This window comes from Budorcas taxicolor, chromosome 2 (genome assembly GCF_023091745.1).
Source record: "Budorcas taxicolor isolate Tak-1 chromosome 2, Takin1.1, whole genome shotgun sequence".
NCBI classification, from domain to species: domain Eukaryota; kingdom Metazoa; phylum Chordata; class Mammalia; order Artiodactyla; family Bovidae; genus Budorcas; species Budorcas taxicolor.
In genome coordinates, this window is record NC_068911.1 from 143019110 (window position 1) to 143034940 (window position 15831).

General features: G+C 37.3%; 1 pseudogene; it reads right to left on the reverse strand.

Annotated features, from left to right (window-relative positions):
* Nucleotides 1-1723: 1723 nt before the first annotated feature.
* The window catches only part of LOC128060978 (hsc70-interacting protein-like), a 92899-nt pseudogene continuing 78791 nt past the window's right edge, over nt 1724-15831 (reverse strand).

Consider the following 15831-nt stretch of genomic DNA (forward strand, 5'->3'; position numbering starts at 1 on the left):
AGGTGGTCTGGTATTCCCATCTCTTGAAGAATTTTCCACAGCTTGTTGTGATCCACACAGTCAAAGGCTTTGGTGTAGTCAATAAAGCAGAAGGAGATGTTTTTCTGGAACTCTCTCACTTTTTCAATGATCCAGTGGATGTTAGCAATTTGATCTCTGGTTCCTCTGCCTTTTCTAAATCCAACTTTAACATCTGGAAGTTCACAGTTCATGTACTGTTGAAGCCTGACTTGGAGAATTCTAAGCACTGTGGGGATAGGGAACACTATAAAGGGCCAGTCTGAATCATGTGTTCACATACAATGATGGGGTGGTTGTTATTTGCTTAGTATCTCTGTTACTTATAGGTAATCCTAACAACAATAACACTGACTTAAACAAGATAGAAATACATTAAGATTTCTGCTTCATAGAATTTTTAGAGGCTCAGGTTTATTCTCTCATGATGCTTTTTTTCCCCCCATGTGGAAATATAAAACATTTATTTTAGGTATCAGACAAGGACAGAGCTAAGTAATTCAGTTTTACTGCAGCATTATAAAAGCCATCCCTTCACCACAGTGTAAGATTTAACTGCGTGTGCACAAAGGGACATGTGATACGAAATGTATTAAGATGGCTGCTGTCCTGCCAAGGACTTCCAGTCCCTACCCGGGTCCTACTGCAATATTGGTGGTGCCAAGAGTTCATAGAAGCAAATCATTTAAAATAGTAATAACAAAGCAATTAAAAAGACAAATCAAAATGCCTCAGTAACCATATGTCCAATTCAAATTTTATCTATTTAAATGTTGTATTTGCCTCCCACTAACAAATCTTTCAGTTCAGTTCAGTCGCTCAGTTGTGTCCGACTCTTTGCGACCCCATGAATCGCAGCAGGCCACGCCTCCCTGTCCATCACCAACTCCCGGAGTTCACTCAGAGTCGCGTCCATCGAGTCAGTGATGCCATCCAGCCATCTCATCCTCGGTCGTCCCCTTCTCCTCCTGCCCTCAGTCCCTCCCAGCATCAAAGTCTTTTCCAATGAGTCAACTCTTCACATGAGGTGGCCAAAGTACTGGAGTTTCAGCTTTAGCATCATTCCTTCCAAAGAAATCCCAGGGTTGATCTTCAGAATGGACTGGTTGGATCTCCTTGCAGTCCAAGGGACTCTCAAGAGTCTTCTCCAACACCACAGTTCAAAAGCATCAATTCTTTGGCGCTCTGCCTTCTTCACAGTCCAACTCTCACATCCATACATGACTACTGGAAAAACCATAGCCTTGACTAGACGGACCTTAGTCGGCAGAGTAATGTCTCTGCTTTTGAATATGCTATCTAGGTTGGTCATAACTTTCCTTCCAAGGAGTAAGCGTCTTTTAATTTCATGGCTGCAGTCACCATCTGCAGTGGTTTTGGAGCCCCCCAAAATAAAGTCTGACACTGTTTCCACTGTTTCCCCATTTATTTCCCATGGATTTATTTCACTCAAACTTGGAACAGTAAATCTTCCACACTAATGTATCTTCCTTGCCTAATTAATTCAAAGGAAAAAATCAAAATGATTAGTAAAGAAAAATGTAGGGGTTAATACATCTTTTTAATTTTAAGTATTTGTAAGGTTTTAAAATTGCTTAAAGTTTTTAATTTCTAGTAGGAAAACATTATCTGAATGAATACCCTAATGGCAAACCACTGTAAAATGTGTTCAGCTGAATTTGGGAGAAAGGGGTAGGGATTATCTTCAAAGCACCCCAGCTTTCTTCATGAGAAGGTCAGAGATACATTGGTTTGTATTATTGCAACATCCATTAGGTGATCTAAGTTGCTTTTCCTCCATCAGGGGCTTTATGTCAGAAGGGCATTGTGCTTGACCTCCAAATTTGGCTGACAATTCATAAACTTTGGGTTGCTGTTATTTTGACATATTTGCCAGGTTCTGGACCGCATCTTGGAAGGCCACCATAACTTCTGAATCCTGCATGGCTGCAAGGACCTTTGGATCACTAAGAATTTCATTGAGCCTAGCCATTCCTAGCATTCCAGGCATTCCCATTTCCATTCCAGGCATTCCTCCAGGAAAATTACCAGGCATTCCCCCAGGAAAGCCACCTGGAAAAGAGCCAGACTGAGATCCTGATTGTCTTCTGGCTTCTTCCTCCCTCTAGGCTCTCTCATGTTCTTCCCAACCCCTCTTAACCCTTTCTATTCTTTCTTTGATCTCTTGCTCTTCATGTTTTTGCTCATACTTTTTCTGTTTTTCAGCAATTTTCTGGACACTTCGTTGAACTTCCTTCAGCATTGCACTAGCATCTTTATCATAATCCAGCTTAAAGGCAAGGGCAAGATCATGGGCAACTTCTTCCCAGTAGCCCAGAAGTCTGTGTGCTTTCCCTTCCCACTTGTATATGGCTGAGCTGAATCAGGATTTATTTCAATAGCGCTGTCAGTCTCGGATGGCAGCATTTGGCTTCTGTAACTTGATGAAGACACTGGCTCTCTTGGCATACAGAATAGCTAAACGAGGATTTAGCTTGATGGCATCTGTGAACATGTCAATGGCTTTCTGTAGTTCACCATCATTTACGGCATTAATGACAGCCACATATTTATCATTTGCCTGATCCATCATCTCCTCAGTTATCTCTACATTTTCTTCTCCCATTTCTTGAGGTGCATCAGTGTCTGGTTCAATCATACCTTCATTGTCAATTTCTAGATCACTTTCCTCACTTGGTTCCTCTGTCTTTATGTTTTCCTCCAGCTTCTTACCATCTGTTTTCTCTTCTTTGGTATTTTCTTCCGATTTAGATTTAGGAGAAGCAGGTGCTATTTTACTCCCCATGCTCTCCACCCACTCCCTCAGGAAGCACATTTCCTTGGTGTACAGAACGCTCTGGTCCTGCATACACATTTCCACGAAGGCTCGAAGCTCGCTCACTTTGTAGGGGGCCACAGCAGCAGCAGCAGCATAGTCTAGAAGCGGCGGGAGGCAGCAGGCGAGGAAAAGGCTTCAGTCCGATTTCAGGCCCGGGCACTATTTCAGTATGACCTCGTAAAGGGGCTCTAATGATGCTTTTGAACTATGGTGTTGGAGAAGACCCTTGAGAGTCCTTTGGACTGCAAGGAGATATAACCAATCAATCCTAAAGGAAATCAGTCCTGAATATTCACTGGAAGGACTGATGCTGAAGCTCAGATACTTTGGCCCCCTGATGTGAAGATCTGATCACTGGAAAAAACCCTGATGCTGGGAAAGGTTGAAGGAGGGAGGAGAAGGGAATGGCAGAGGATGAGATGGTTGGAGGGCATCACTGACTCAACGGGCATGAGTTTGAGCAAGCTCTGGGAGATGGTGAAGGACAGGGAAGCCTGGCGTGCTGCAGTCCATGGGGTCTCAAAGAGTCGGACATGACTGAGCAACTGAACAACAACAACATGAAAGGCTTCATTCTCAAAATTACCTCATAGTCCAATGTTGATGTTCCAGCTTCGACCTTCAAATTCATCTTCCATCTAGCAGGAAAGAAGTGTCACAGAAAAAAAGATAAAGAGAATTTGCTAAAGTCTTTCAAGAGGGTTTGAGAAAAGCACTTGAGAAAGTGCTTTTTCTCATTTGCCGAAACTTAGATACATGACCTTTACAAAGAAGACTGAGAATCATAGTCTATTCCAGTTGACTGTTGCTTTGCTGTATTACTACAGAGGTAAAGGAAAACATTATCTTGGAAGACAATTAACCGTTCCTGCTACTGTATCATACAGCATTGCTGGTTCTACCACCTCCTGGGAAGAAAACAGCTACCTACTAAATGCAGGTAAAGGCCTAACTGCTAAGTCACTTTAGTCATGTCCGACTCTGTGCAACCCCATAGACGGCAGCCCACCAGGCTCCCCCGTCCCTGGGATTCTCCAGGCAAGAACACTGGAGTGGGTTGCCATTTCCTTCTCCAATGCATGAAAGTGAAAAGGGAAAGTGAAGTCACTCAGTCGTGTCTAACCCTCAGCGATCCCATGGCCGCAGCTTTCCAGGCTCCTCTGTCCATGGGATTTGCCAGGCAAGAGTACTAGAGTGGGGTGCCATTGCCTTCTCCGTAAAGGCCTAAAGAAAGCTAGAAAAGTTTCTTCAGTGATTTCTGCCATATTACTAGCCTTTCATTTTAAAATTTCATAGTGAATCTCATCATTTTTCTATTATAAAGTCTAAGCACTTACCACCTAACTCACAGTGGTCTATATAAGAAAAGTTTGTATATGAGACCTGTGTCCCTAATGGTTAGAAATTCAAGATAAAAGATTAGTGTAAGATTGTCTCATTTCTTGAGCTGGTAACTACTTTTTCCTAGATAGCACCCTAATGCTAGGTTCTCGGGCAATCATTAACTTATTCACATATAAAGATACATGAATCTTTCTTTGAATGATTAATAGGTACTTTCATCTTCAACAAAGATTGAGAACAAATTCGATATTTCTTAAACAAGGTGAATGGTAAAATGAATATTGCTCGTATTGACTAAAACCTGGTTTAGACTTTAGTAGTTGTAGTGGATTTTGTCATTTTAGAATGAATCAATGTTCATTCATTTAGTCATAGAACCCAAAGTCTGGGAGAGAGGAATTACTTGTCTTCTCATGGTATACAGTTTAACATAATTGACTCAGGTTGTCTTAACCCTTCTAACCATGGGACTAAGCTAGATTCATGGGACTTTTCTCCCTGGAATTTGAGGGACATAAAGACAGAAAACACTTGGGGTTCATTCTTTTGAGACACTGCAGAGAACTACCTGCTCCCTAAACCACTGTTTTTTTCTGGTTCCTGCCTATTTCTAACTGTGATTTTTTTTCTAGCGTTTTATTTGATTTCTGAAATCTTCTGATACACTTTCAACTGTTTCCACATTTTACTTATTGTAGCCAGTGTATTTTTTGTTGTTATTGTTTGTACCCAAACAATGATATATACACAGTGACGGAAATGACTGGGTTACATAGCTATGTTTGACCTCTTTACCCAACTCTAGAGAAGAAACTTCATGCCAAATTTATAAACCTAGCCTGAGGGGAAAAAAGCTCCATATCTTAGTCTCTTCTATTGTAACTTTCTCCTACTGCTAACTATAAAATACTCTAGATGTTAAACAGGGGAAGAGTATGTCACTCCAAGTTCATTATGGTTATCTGTAAGTGAAATTTTATCTCTTTTGTTAATCTCCATAAATTGATTTTGTTTGGAGTTTCACTACCAGTTCTATCTCAGATTATTTTTTTTTAAATTTTGGTATTAATCATGATATGGAGAGAATAGTATCTGTTGGCATGATAGAAGTATGATGAGAACCGTTTAATGAGCCTCCATTTCCTTGGGATCAAATAATTCAGTACATGAAGCAAGATGATCAATTTACTCCACACAACCTAATTAAATTTAATTATTACTTTTGTTTTTCATTTTTCTCATTCATGTATATTTTTGAATTGTTAAATACTGGTTTTCTATTGGATACATCACTATTACACAAATTACTGAAGAGTGGAAAAAAAGGTAAAATAAGTCTTTGAGTGGTCATTATGACATAAGAAGCATTTGGTCTTTGATTTTCTGAGCTGCAATATATTATGCATATTTATTTATATAAACTGAGTCACTTTGCTCTACACCTGAAATTAACACAACATTGTAAATCAGTTATACTTCAATGAACAAACAAAAATCAAGTAATTTTGACATGAGGACTATGGAAGCTCAGAACTGTAGAAAGTTTGGAAGCAGGTCAATAAAATTGTGATCTTTATTCTTATTGAAATTTACAGTCTCATTAAAGAGTAGAAACTAAGTGTTGCAGGGCATTGACCACACTCTCATTTTACTTGAAATAAAACATAGTTTAGTCAAGTTGAGCCAGATATTTTTGCTTGGCCTTCCACCTTCCCCACTTTCTGACACAATTTTCTGTGTTGTTTTAGTTTTTTGTTTAATTTTACCCCAATTGAATTTGTTGCCTTGAAAATCTATTCATTTTATCCTTTCTTCACACCTCAGGTAGTAGACATGTTCTCCTTGGAAATTTTAGAGGGATCTGTGGACTTCAAAATGCATGTTGGGATCAAGAGAATATATGAAAATATTTTAAAACATAACTCAAAGGAATCAAATTTGACAAGTTTATTTAGATTGTATCTCTCAATATATTATCTATGATCATTCATAATAACCTTTTCATGGTTTGTTCTAATCATTTTAATAGCACCCTTTCCATGATAAGCAATGAGGTCATTGGTATAAAAGATAAGAGAAGTTAAAAAGCAAGTCAATGATTGAAAATTTGTCCTCATGTTAGAGCTATTTGTCTTGAGGTCTTTCCCAGGCATCTTATCCTCCCTTGATAAGCCCATCAAATACTTAGGCATACGAACCAGCCAGGACTTGGCAGTCTGATATTAATGAAGGTATCCCTGCCAAGGTGCTGCTCAGACGCATACTATCCTTCTCAGTTTCCAGAAGCAACTGACAGCGACCCATCCTATGGGGAGTACTTTGAGTTTGTCACAATTTAATCTTATTTATGTTGGTTTCAAGTTCTCCCAGTTTTAGTTTTTGTGCTTTTGAATCTCTCAGCTACCATAACTGCTCTTACTGTTTCCAATTTAGTCAGACATTTTTCTTCTTAAGTTTTCAGGCCTTCACTGAAAGTCACTGAGAAGAAATATGGTGGAGCACAAGGGAAAACACCTACAGAATCTGCTTGAAGATTTAGAACTCACTCTCCCAGTTGGCACTAGAAGCTGTTAAAAGGAAAACTGTTCACTTGGCATGACTTTTTCCAGTGAACCCATGATGGCCATTAGTAACTTCACTTTCTTTTCTATGTACTCATCATCCATTTGTTTAATAACTTATTCTAAACACTGGCCAGGGAACAATGCTAATGTAAACCATTGGCATGTACAGAATTTAATATTCTCTTCTTTCTGAAAAGCAAGGTATTTAACAGTGTTTGATGTTATAATACCTCTTTTAAAAGTTTTCATAATTTGAAGATTCAAAAAATGATGAATCTCATCTATAAGTTCTTTCTGTCTCCTGGATTTTATTTTTCTAAAAAGAAGCTAATTATCTTCTTATCCATATTATGCTTAATTTCAGTTATCACTTAATAATGTACCTACTTTTTCCATTTTGATTTTTTTTATTTTTAAAAGATAAAAACACAATAAAATTTTAATACTTTTACTTTCTTTCTCATATGTGTTCTATACTATTTTTATAAGCAGTTTTAAAACCCAGGAAGTTTTTCAGTGCTAAGGGTTATTATCCACTTATACAGAAGAATCTTACATGAATATTTCACAAGGAAACCTTTGATTTTAGAGTAATTTAGGTCACTATACACCAGTGAAATGAAAAGGGAGCAGAATATGTGAAATATTTACTCCTTACTTACTAAATTATTTAATCTATTATATTTTTAATATAAACCAGTGAAATTTGAGGGACAGTTGCTTACCTCTGTGTCACCACAGTTTTGTCTTTTCTGATGCCATGTCTGGTATCTGCTTATAAACTTGTAAAATAGTTTTCTCTTCCCTTCAAATTTCAATTTAAATACATTTTGATTAGTTGGCAGATATGCTACCTAACAATTCTCCCCAGTTTTCTTTGACAGTCTTCCTGTCCCTTGCTAAAATTATTTATTCTGATGTAAAATTGATAAGAATTATAGGATTATTCATATTAAAAATAAATACCAGGATGTTGGATTCTGTTTTACTTTTCTCAAGTATACACAGACACACATACACATGTTCCATGAAACAAGCCCTCTTCTTGGGTTAGCTAACTAAATGGATAGTCACTACTATTTCCATTTTAGTACCCTTCTATCTACTACTGGCCTTATGCTGCTGCTGCTGCTGTTACTAAGTTGCTTCAGTCGTGTCTGACTCTGTGTGACCCCATAGATGGCAGCCCACTAGGTGCCTCCATCCCTGGGACTCTCCAGGCAAGAAAACTGGAGTGGGTTGCCGTTTCCTTCTCCACTGGCCTTATGGGTAGGGTATTATATAAGTAGTTATTAATCCTTTAAGAACCACTTGAGAATTTGCTGTGAGCTCTCAGATACTCTGAGTAATGAACATAGATTCATTGATATAATCTGTGTGTGGTGGGGGAGTGGGAGGTAGTGAAATTTGATTTTTGACTTCTAAATAGTGTTTGTGGAGACCAGATGAAGTGCCTTTGCATTAAAGACCAATCCTAGTTGCTTCTGGAGGTATTTTTCGCTCTTCTGAGATGAACACACAGGCTGTGTGCTGGTAAGCGTTAACACAGTCTTTGCTCTGTCTGGGCAGAACAGCAGCCTTTACTATTAGTCATGGTCATTAGGACCAATAATAGTGGTTAATAACAACTGGTGTGTATATAGTCATCTTTCTTTTCCTCAAAAAGACTTCACTTATGGGTATGAAACAGATTCTTGCCTGTTGGGACCTACGCAATCCATCTTTATATTCAATAGAGAGTATGATTCTGTTGCTTTTTTATTAACGTTTCTGCCAAACTATGTGTGTGTGCTCAGTCATGTCTGACTTTTTGCAGTCCCATGGACTGTATCCTGCCAAGCTCTTCTTTCCGCCAGGCTCCTCTGTCCAAGGAATTTTCCTAGGCAAGAATACTGGAGTGAGTTGCCATTTCCTACCCCAGGGAATCTTCCCAATCTAGGGAATCGAACCCACATCTCTTGCATCTCCTGCATTGCCAGGCAGATGCTTTAACTATGAATCTTTGATAAACAAAGATCCAGATTTTCTTATATTCTTCACTCTATTTTATGAGGGTTCGTATTCTGTTTTTCTGTTTCTACTTCTGAGATTCCTCCCATTCCTGCTCCCCTCATCTTTCTCTGAATATTTACTTTGTGCACTTGAAGATCTGTTCATCTGCTCCAATAAACTAAAGTAGAGAGAAGGTGTTCTCAAGATGCCATCTCACTTCCTCCAAGAAGATCAGCAGGCATGTGAGGACAGATGCTTCTGTGTGTGTCCAGTGGGTCTGCAGACAGCTCTTCCCAGTAGGTCTGTGGAAGAGTTTCCATTGCTCTTATTTGCAGTCACAGTACTTTGTGACCTTCTCTGGGAAAATCCTTCATAAGCATCTCAACAAATTACCTATTTGTCCGGCCTTTTGACATCTGGACCACTTGACCCTGTGTTGATTTACTCCCCTTCCTGTTAGTTTCTGTTGATTCATTAATCATTTGCAACTGACACTTGCAAGAACTAGATGTCCCTTCTTCCCTTCAGCAAACCCAAAGAGGCCCTTGACTTCTTTTGTATTAGTGTCAAACTAGACGTCGAATGATTTATTTTGGTTTGGGAAAAGATAAGCTTTGTTTCTCAGCTTTGAGCATGATAAAGAAACACTTCTCAACCTGGTCAGTGAGAGTGATGATTCTCTCACTGAATTTGAAACCTTATTCTGGAAGTACCCATTTAAAGGGAAGGGTTTCATCCTCAATCTCTTATCAGATATAGTAGGTAAAACAAGAGGCTTTGAAAACAACTGCTGTGTTGTTTTTTTTTTTTAAGCTGTTAATCCCTCTCTTGGACCTCTAAGACATCAGTTAGACAAAGAATAGTCAAATTTAAAATTTACTAGTTTTCCTTAACCCTGATATTAAATGCTAATTTTTGTACCCCAGAAAGTAAGGACAGATGATTGTGTGTATAGCAGGTTTGCAGATAATTCTTCAAATCCAATGGACACAGGAAGGTGATAGTAAAAAAAATCTCATAAAGATGAATCAATAGAAGTGTGACATTTGAAACTGGAATATTTTTTAATATTTGGAAAATAACAGTCTTCTTAATATTTATCTCCCTTTATTGATTATCTCTCTAAAAGTGACTTTGGCCAAAGAGAATATGGAATTTGAGATAGTGATGAGATTTCCACTTAGAAGTGCTTCTCACTTTAGAACTGCCCATTGGATTATTTCACTTTATTTCTGGGCTTCAGAGATCCATAGATTTTGATATATGTATGCCAGATATGAAAAACAAATTTGCTGAGAAAGAAATAATTGATTACAATAATGTTTGCAGGCTCAGTATGTAGTTTTCCTTATTGATTTCAGTTCATGTAAAATTAATTTATTCAGAATTATTGTTGCAATTACTAATAATTGTCAGCATAATTATAAGACCTTTCATTCCCTCAATCCAAGCATTCTACTCATTTCCCCTATCAATTAAATACATGAGCATTTAAATAATTAGTGTAAATTCAGAGGATCACAAACAAAAGTAGCAACAAGCAAAATTAGCGTTACCTTTTGTTAAAAAAATCATTGTCTGAAGACTCTTCAAATTGATAACATCTAGAAAATTATTTGGATGTGTGCTTTTTGGAAATGATAAAGTTTATACAGTCTTTGAATTATATTAATAACATTAAAAAGTGTAGAAGACAAGATAAAGCTTTTATAAAATTTTCATTATTATAGCAATGAATGCTGAATTGCAAATTTCCAATGAACTTGGATAAATGAGAACCTTTTTTTTCCTCCTCCTCCTTTTTAATGAAATCCTTTTTATTTCTTTTTCTTTGTATTTTGAGAATCTGGGAAGAACTGAAACCAAACTACTGAATATCCTAACAAGAATCCAATCCAGACTCAGATACTATTACAGATCTTCTAATGAGGCAACCTGTTGGGAAGCAGCCCCATTTCTTAGTCTTAGCAGACCTTTCTTGTCTTGAAATGTGCATGTGTCCTAGCTGAATTGCTGAACTTAATGGGGGTGATATCACACATGAACGTTTTGATGAAGTTGTTTTATCAGGAATCACCTAGTTAATAGGTCCATAAAAAAAAATCTTCTATATGCCCAGTGCTGTGGGCAAATAAGGCTCCTGATTTCCTTATCTACACTTCTGAAATCCCAAATCTCAGAAAACTAAAAGTTTTCCTTTCAGTCATTTGGCTGCAAAATCTGCTTCAACTGAGCTGAGGTAACATAATTGTTTTTTTAAAAACTTTGCTCAATTTGAATGATTATACATTTCACCACAGAATATTTTTTTTTTTTTTTTTTTTTTTTTTTTTTTTTTTTTTTTTTTAATTTTTATTTTTTTTTAATTTTAAAATCTTTAATTCTTACATGTGTTCCCAAACATGAACCCCCCTCCCACCTCCCTCCCCATAACATCTCTGTGGGTCATCCCCATGCACCAGCCCCAAGCATGCTGTATCCTGCATCAGACATAGACTAGCGATTCAATTCTTACATGATAGTATACATGATAGAATGCCACTCTCCCATATCATCCCACCCTCTCCCTCTCCCTCTGAGTCCAAAAGTCCGTTATAGACAGCTGCGTCTTTTTCCTGTCTTGCATACAGGGTCGTCATTGCCATCTTTCTAAATTCCGTATATATGTGTTAGTATGCTGTATTGGTGTTTTTCTTTCTGGCTTACTTCACTCTGTATAATCGGCTCCAGTTTCGTCCATCTCATCAGAACTGATTCAAATGAATTCTTTTTAACGGCTGAGTAATACTCCATTGTGTATATGTACCACAGCTTTCTTATCCATTCATCTGCTGATGGACATCTAGGTTGTTTCCATGTCCTGGCTATTATAAACAGTGCTGCGATGAACATTGGGGTACATGTGTCTCTTTCAATTCTGGTTTCCTCGGTGTGTATGCCCAGCAGTGGGATTGCTGGGTCATAAGGGAGTTCTATTTGCAATTTTTTAAGGAATCTCCACACTGTTCTCCATAGTGGCTGTACTAGTTTGCATTCCCACCAACAGTGTAGGAGGGTTCCCTTTTCTCCACACCCTCTCCAGCATTTATTGCTTGCAGATTTTTGGATCGCAGCCATTCTGACTGGTGTGAAGTGGTACCTCATTGTGGTTTTGATTTGCATTTCTCTAATAATGAGTGATGTTGAGCATCTTTTCATGTGTTTGTTAGCCATCCGTATGTCTTCTTTGGAGATGTGTCTATTTAGTTCTTTGGCCCATTTTTTGATTGGGTCATTTATTTTTCTGGAATTGAGCTGCATAAGTTGCTTGTATATTTTTGAGATTAGTTGTTTGTCAGTTGCTTCATTTGCTATTATTTTCTCCCATTCAGAAGGCTGTCTTTTCACCTTGCTGATATTTTCCTTTGTTGTGCAGAAGCTTTTAATTTTAATTAGATCCCATTTGTTTATTTTTGCTTTTATTTCCAGAGTTCTGGGGGGTGGATCATAGAGGATCCTGCTGTGATTTATGTCTGAGAGTGTTTTGCCTATGTTCTCCTCTAGGAGTTTTATAATGTAAGACCAGAAACTATAAAACTCACCACAGAATATTAATGTGTTTGATTAAGGGGTACTGCCTCACACCTCACTGGAGGTGTCATACACGAGGGCTTTACTGTGTATTATCTTTCTAAGGTCTGAGTAATTCTGAATTCTGAAATTTGGCCTGAAAATTCTAGTTAGGGGAACATGGGCCTGTTCTACCACCATTGTAAATCATTTGGAAAGTGTTTGATAATCAGTTTTCAGTACTTTTTTTTTTTTATCATATATTGACTTCATATCATACTAGACTACTTGTTTAGGAGAAAAAGTTTCTAAGAGTAAAATATATTAAAAAAATATCCAGCTTTTGACTATATCTGTGGTTCCCACCAAGTTTTTATATATATGTATTGCATCATTTTTAACATATATAAACAAATATGTGTATCATAAGACAATTTTCAGTCCAAAGATTAGCATATTATTCATATCTCTGTATAAACACTGATGCACTATCTACTTCTGTAGATTAGAGTTCTCTTTTATCTGTCTTTTGATTCTTTCAAGCAGCCTGATGTTTTTGACATTCATCCATATTGTTGCAAATAAAACAACCTATTTTTAAATTACATTTTATATGCATAGACCCTTGAAAGTTCCAGTGATCAGTATTACTTTTACTCATTAGTTTTTTACTTTATTGTTTTAATTGGGGAATTCAGTTCATCCAATTCATTTTTCTGTTTTAATTCATGAGTTTCTGCTTGTAAATTTTCATCTGATAACTGCTTTCAGTGTTGTTGTGAAGTTATGATGATGCATAGAAGTTCTCAAAAGTGATGCTGAATCTTATCATTTTAGTTTGTATTGGCTTTCATGCAAGAGTTGTTTGATATGTTCTTTCAAATTTCTATATAGAAAGGCTCTTAATATTGTTATTAATTTTTATTTTATTTTGTTTTGTAATATTTCTAGTTTATAGAAGTCAGTAGTGTTTTCTTCATGACAATATTTCGGATTATAATAAAATATGTGTAATTTTATGACTATTTCCTGTATTAAAAATTTTTTCTCTGCTAAGGTATAAAGTTTATACATACACACATAGTCTACATTATTAATGTTGTTTAAGTATTCTATACTCAGGCTTATTTTTGTGCACTTTGTTCTTGTATTAAAAGTAATATGTTCAAATCTTACTAGTGTATGTTTTCTTGTGTCTTCAATAGTTTCTATTTTTTAAAGTTGTTTTTATGCTATTTGATGTATAGTCACAACTTTTTCAACTTAATTGTGAATTGTGACTTTAGATGATAACACTTAAAATTTTGTTTTGAGTTGTACTTTGATATGAAGATTTTAACCTATTTGAAAAAAATGATATTTTTGCATTTAAGAAAGTTATACATTTTCCCTAGCAATTGCCTTTATAATTATATATTTTATGCCCTGTTTCTCTGTTTTTTAATTTAACCTTTTAATGTCTTTTTAGTCAGATTTTAAAAATATATTTTGGCATCTATTTGTTGCCTATACAGCAATCATATTTTGGATGTAATAACTCTGGAAATCAGATTCTTCCCCCTTTTCACAAGGTTTGTTTATGTTTTTTGCTGTGGGCTACATATATTTACTTGTTTAGTGGTTTTTCTAAACTATTTTTGTAAAGTATGTAGTTTTTGGCACATATGAGCTCTAAAGTCTGTTTTTCTGTTATTTTAGCTTGTGTTCAGCTAGTGTTTTCACAGATTTCCTTGAAGTCCAGGAGGAAAAAAAAAAAGTGCTTTCCTTCAGTGCTTGGTGATCATTCATGACTCTGACTTAGCCTTAACTTCCTGCTCACCCTGAGCATCAGCAGTAGCTGAAGGTGAAAGCTTAGAGTCTTCTCAAGTCTTTTCTGAGTGTGTATCTTTCCCTGCACACGTACATGCTTTTCTAAATTTCTCAGTAAACACGTGTGGTTTTGAATGCTCTCATTTCTGAATGGAAGTCTTTCCTTAGAACTCTCTCCCCATTTTTTCCTCCCAGGCTTTCCACTTGTCTATCTTTTGCCTCAATTATTAATTTCCTTTATAATGTTTTTAGGAATGGCTTCCCTGGTGGCTCAGAGGTTAAAGCGTCTGCCCGGGAATGCGGGAGACCCAGGTTCGATCCCTGGGTCGGGAAGATCCCCTGGATGGCATCCCACTCCAGTACTCTTGCCTGGAGAATCCCATGGAGGGAGGAGCCTGGTAGGCTACAGTCCATGGGGTCGCAAAGAGTCGGACACGACTGAGCGACTTCACTTTCACTTTCTGCACACTAGCTTTTCTTCCCTAAGTTTATTTTGATTTAAGCAAAACAAAAATAAATGCCGTGGGCTAGCTCCTCCTGTAGCTTAGAACATACAAACACAATTCTCTGAAAATAAGTTCTGCTCTGTTTTCTCCAGAACCCAGAAACAAGATCCTCCACTGAGAACATGGGCTGATTTTAAGACCGCAACCGAACAGTGAAAGTAGGTAGGGCAAGAGTGGGTAAAAATGCTGCAATGTTTTCTTACAGTTGTGAAGTTGTATTTTTCTTGAGTAAGGGTTTGCTTGGTTTCTAAAAAGCAGAGACATTACTTTGCCAACAAAGGTCCGTCTAGTCAAGGCTATGGTTTTTCCAGTAGTCATGTATGGATGTGAGTTGGACTGTGAAGAAAGCTGAGCGCCGAAAAATTAATGCTTTTGAACTGTGGTGTTGGAGAAAACTCTTGAGAGTCCCTTGAACTGCAAGGAGATCCAACCAGTCCATTCTGAAGGAGATCAGCCCTGGGATTTCTTTGGAGGGAATGATGCTGAAGCTGAAACTCCAGTACTTTGGCCACCTCATGTGAAGAGTTGACTCATTGGAAAATACCCTGATGCTGGGAGGGATTGGGGGCAGGAGGAGAAGGGGATGACAGAGGATGATATGGCTGGATGGCATCACCGACTTGAAGGACGTGAGTTTGCGTGAACTCCGGGAGGTGGTGATGGATAGGGAGGTCTGGTGTGCTGTGATTCATGGGGTCACAAAGAGTCGGACACACTGAGTGACTGAAATGAACTGAATTGAACTGAAAATCTTTAACTTTTTCCAGAGTTCTTTCAAAGCTAATGATTATAGTTACACTTAATTTTTAAAATAATTTTGTGGCTGGATGGGCCTCTGGAGCTACATACTTTGACATTTTTACTGTCACTCTTTATGTGATTTTTTTTTTCTTTTTGTCATTGCTCTGATGTAATAGGCTCTTCAGTTTTGTTTGGATTTTTTCTTCTTCCATGGAAGTATATTTTATCTCAAACCCCTTTTCTCTCTTTTGGACCATTTTTCCACATGTCACTAACTCCCTGAAAACATTGTGGCAGGAGCCCAAGAAATAGTTCTGATGGGAATTGGCAATTATTTTTCCATTTTTAGGTAATCTGAAATTTACTATGTCCTGTCTTCTAGTTTTGTTGAAATCATAGAATTTGTATGTTTTTATTTGTTCTTATTGTTGATCTGTATAATTTTGATGGGATGCATGAAGAGATATGG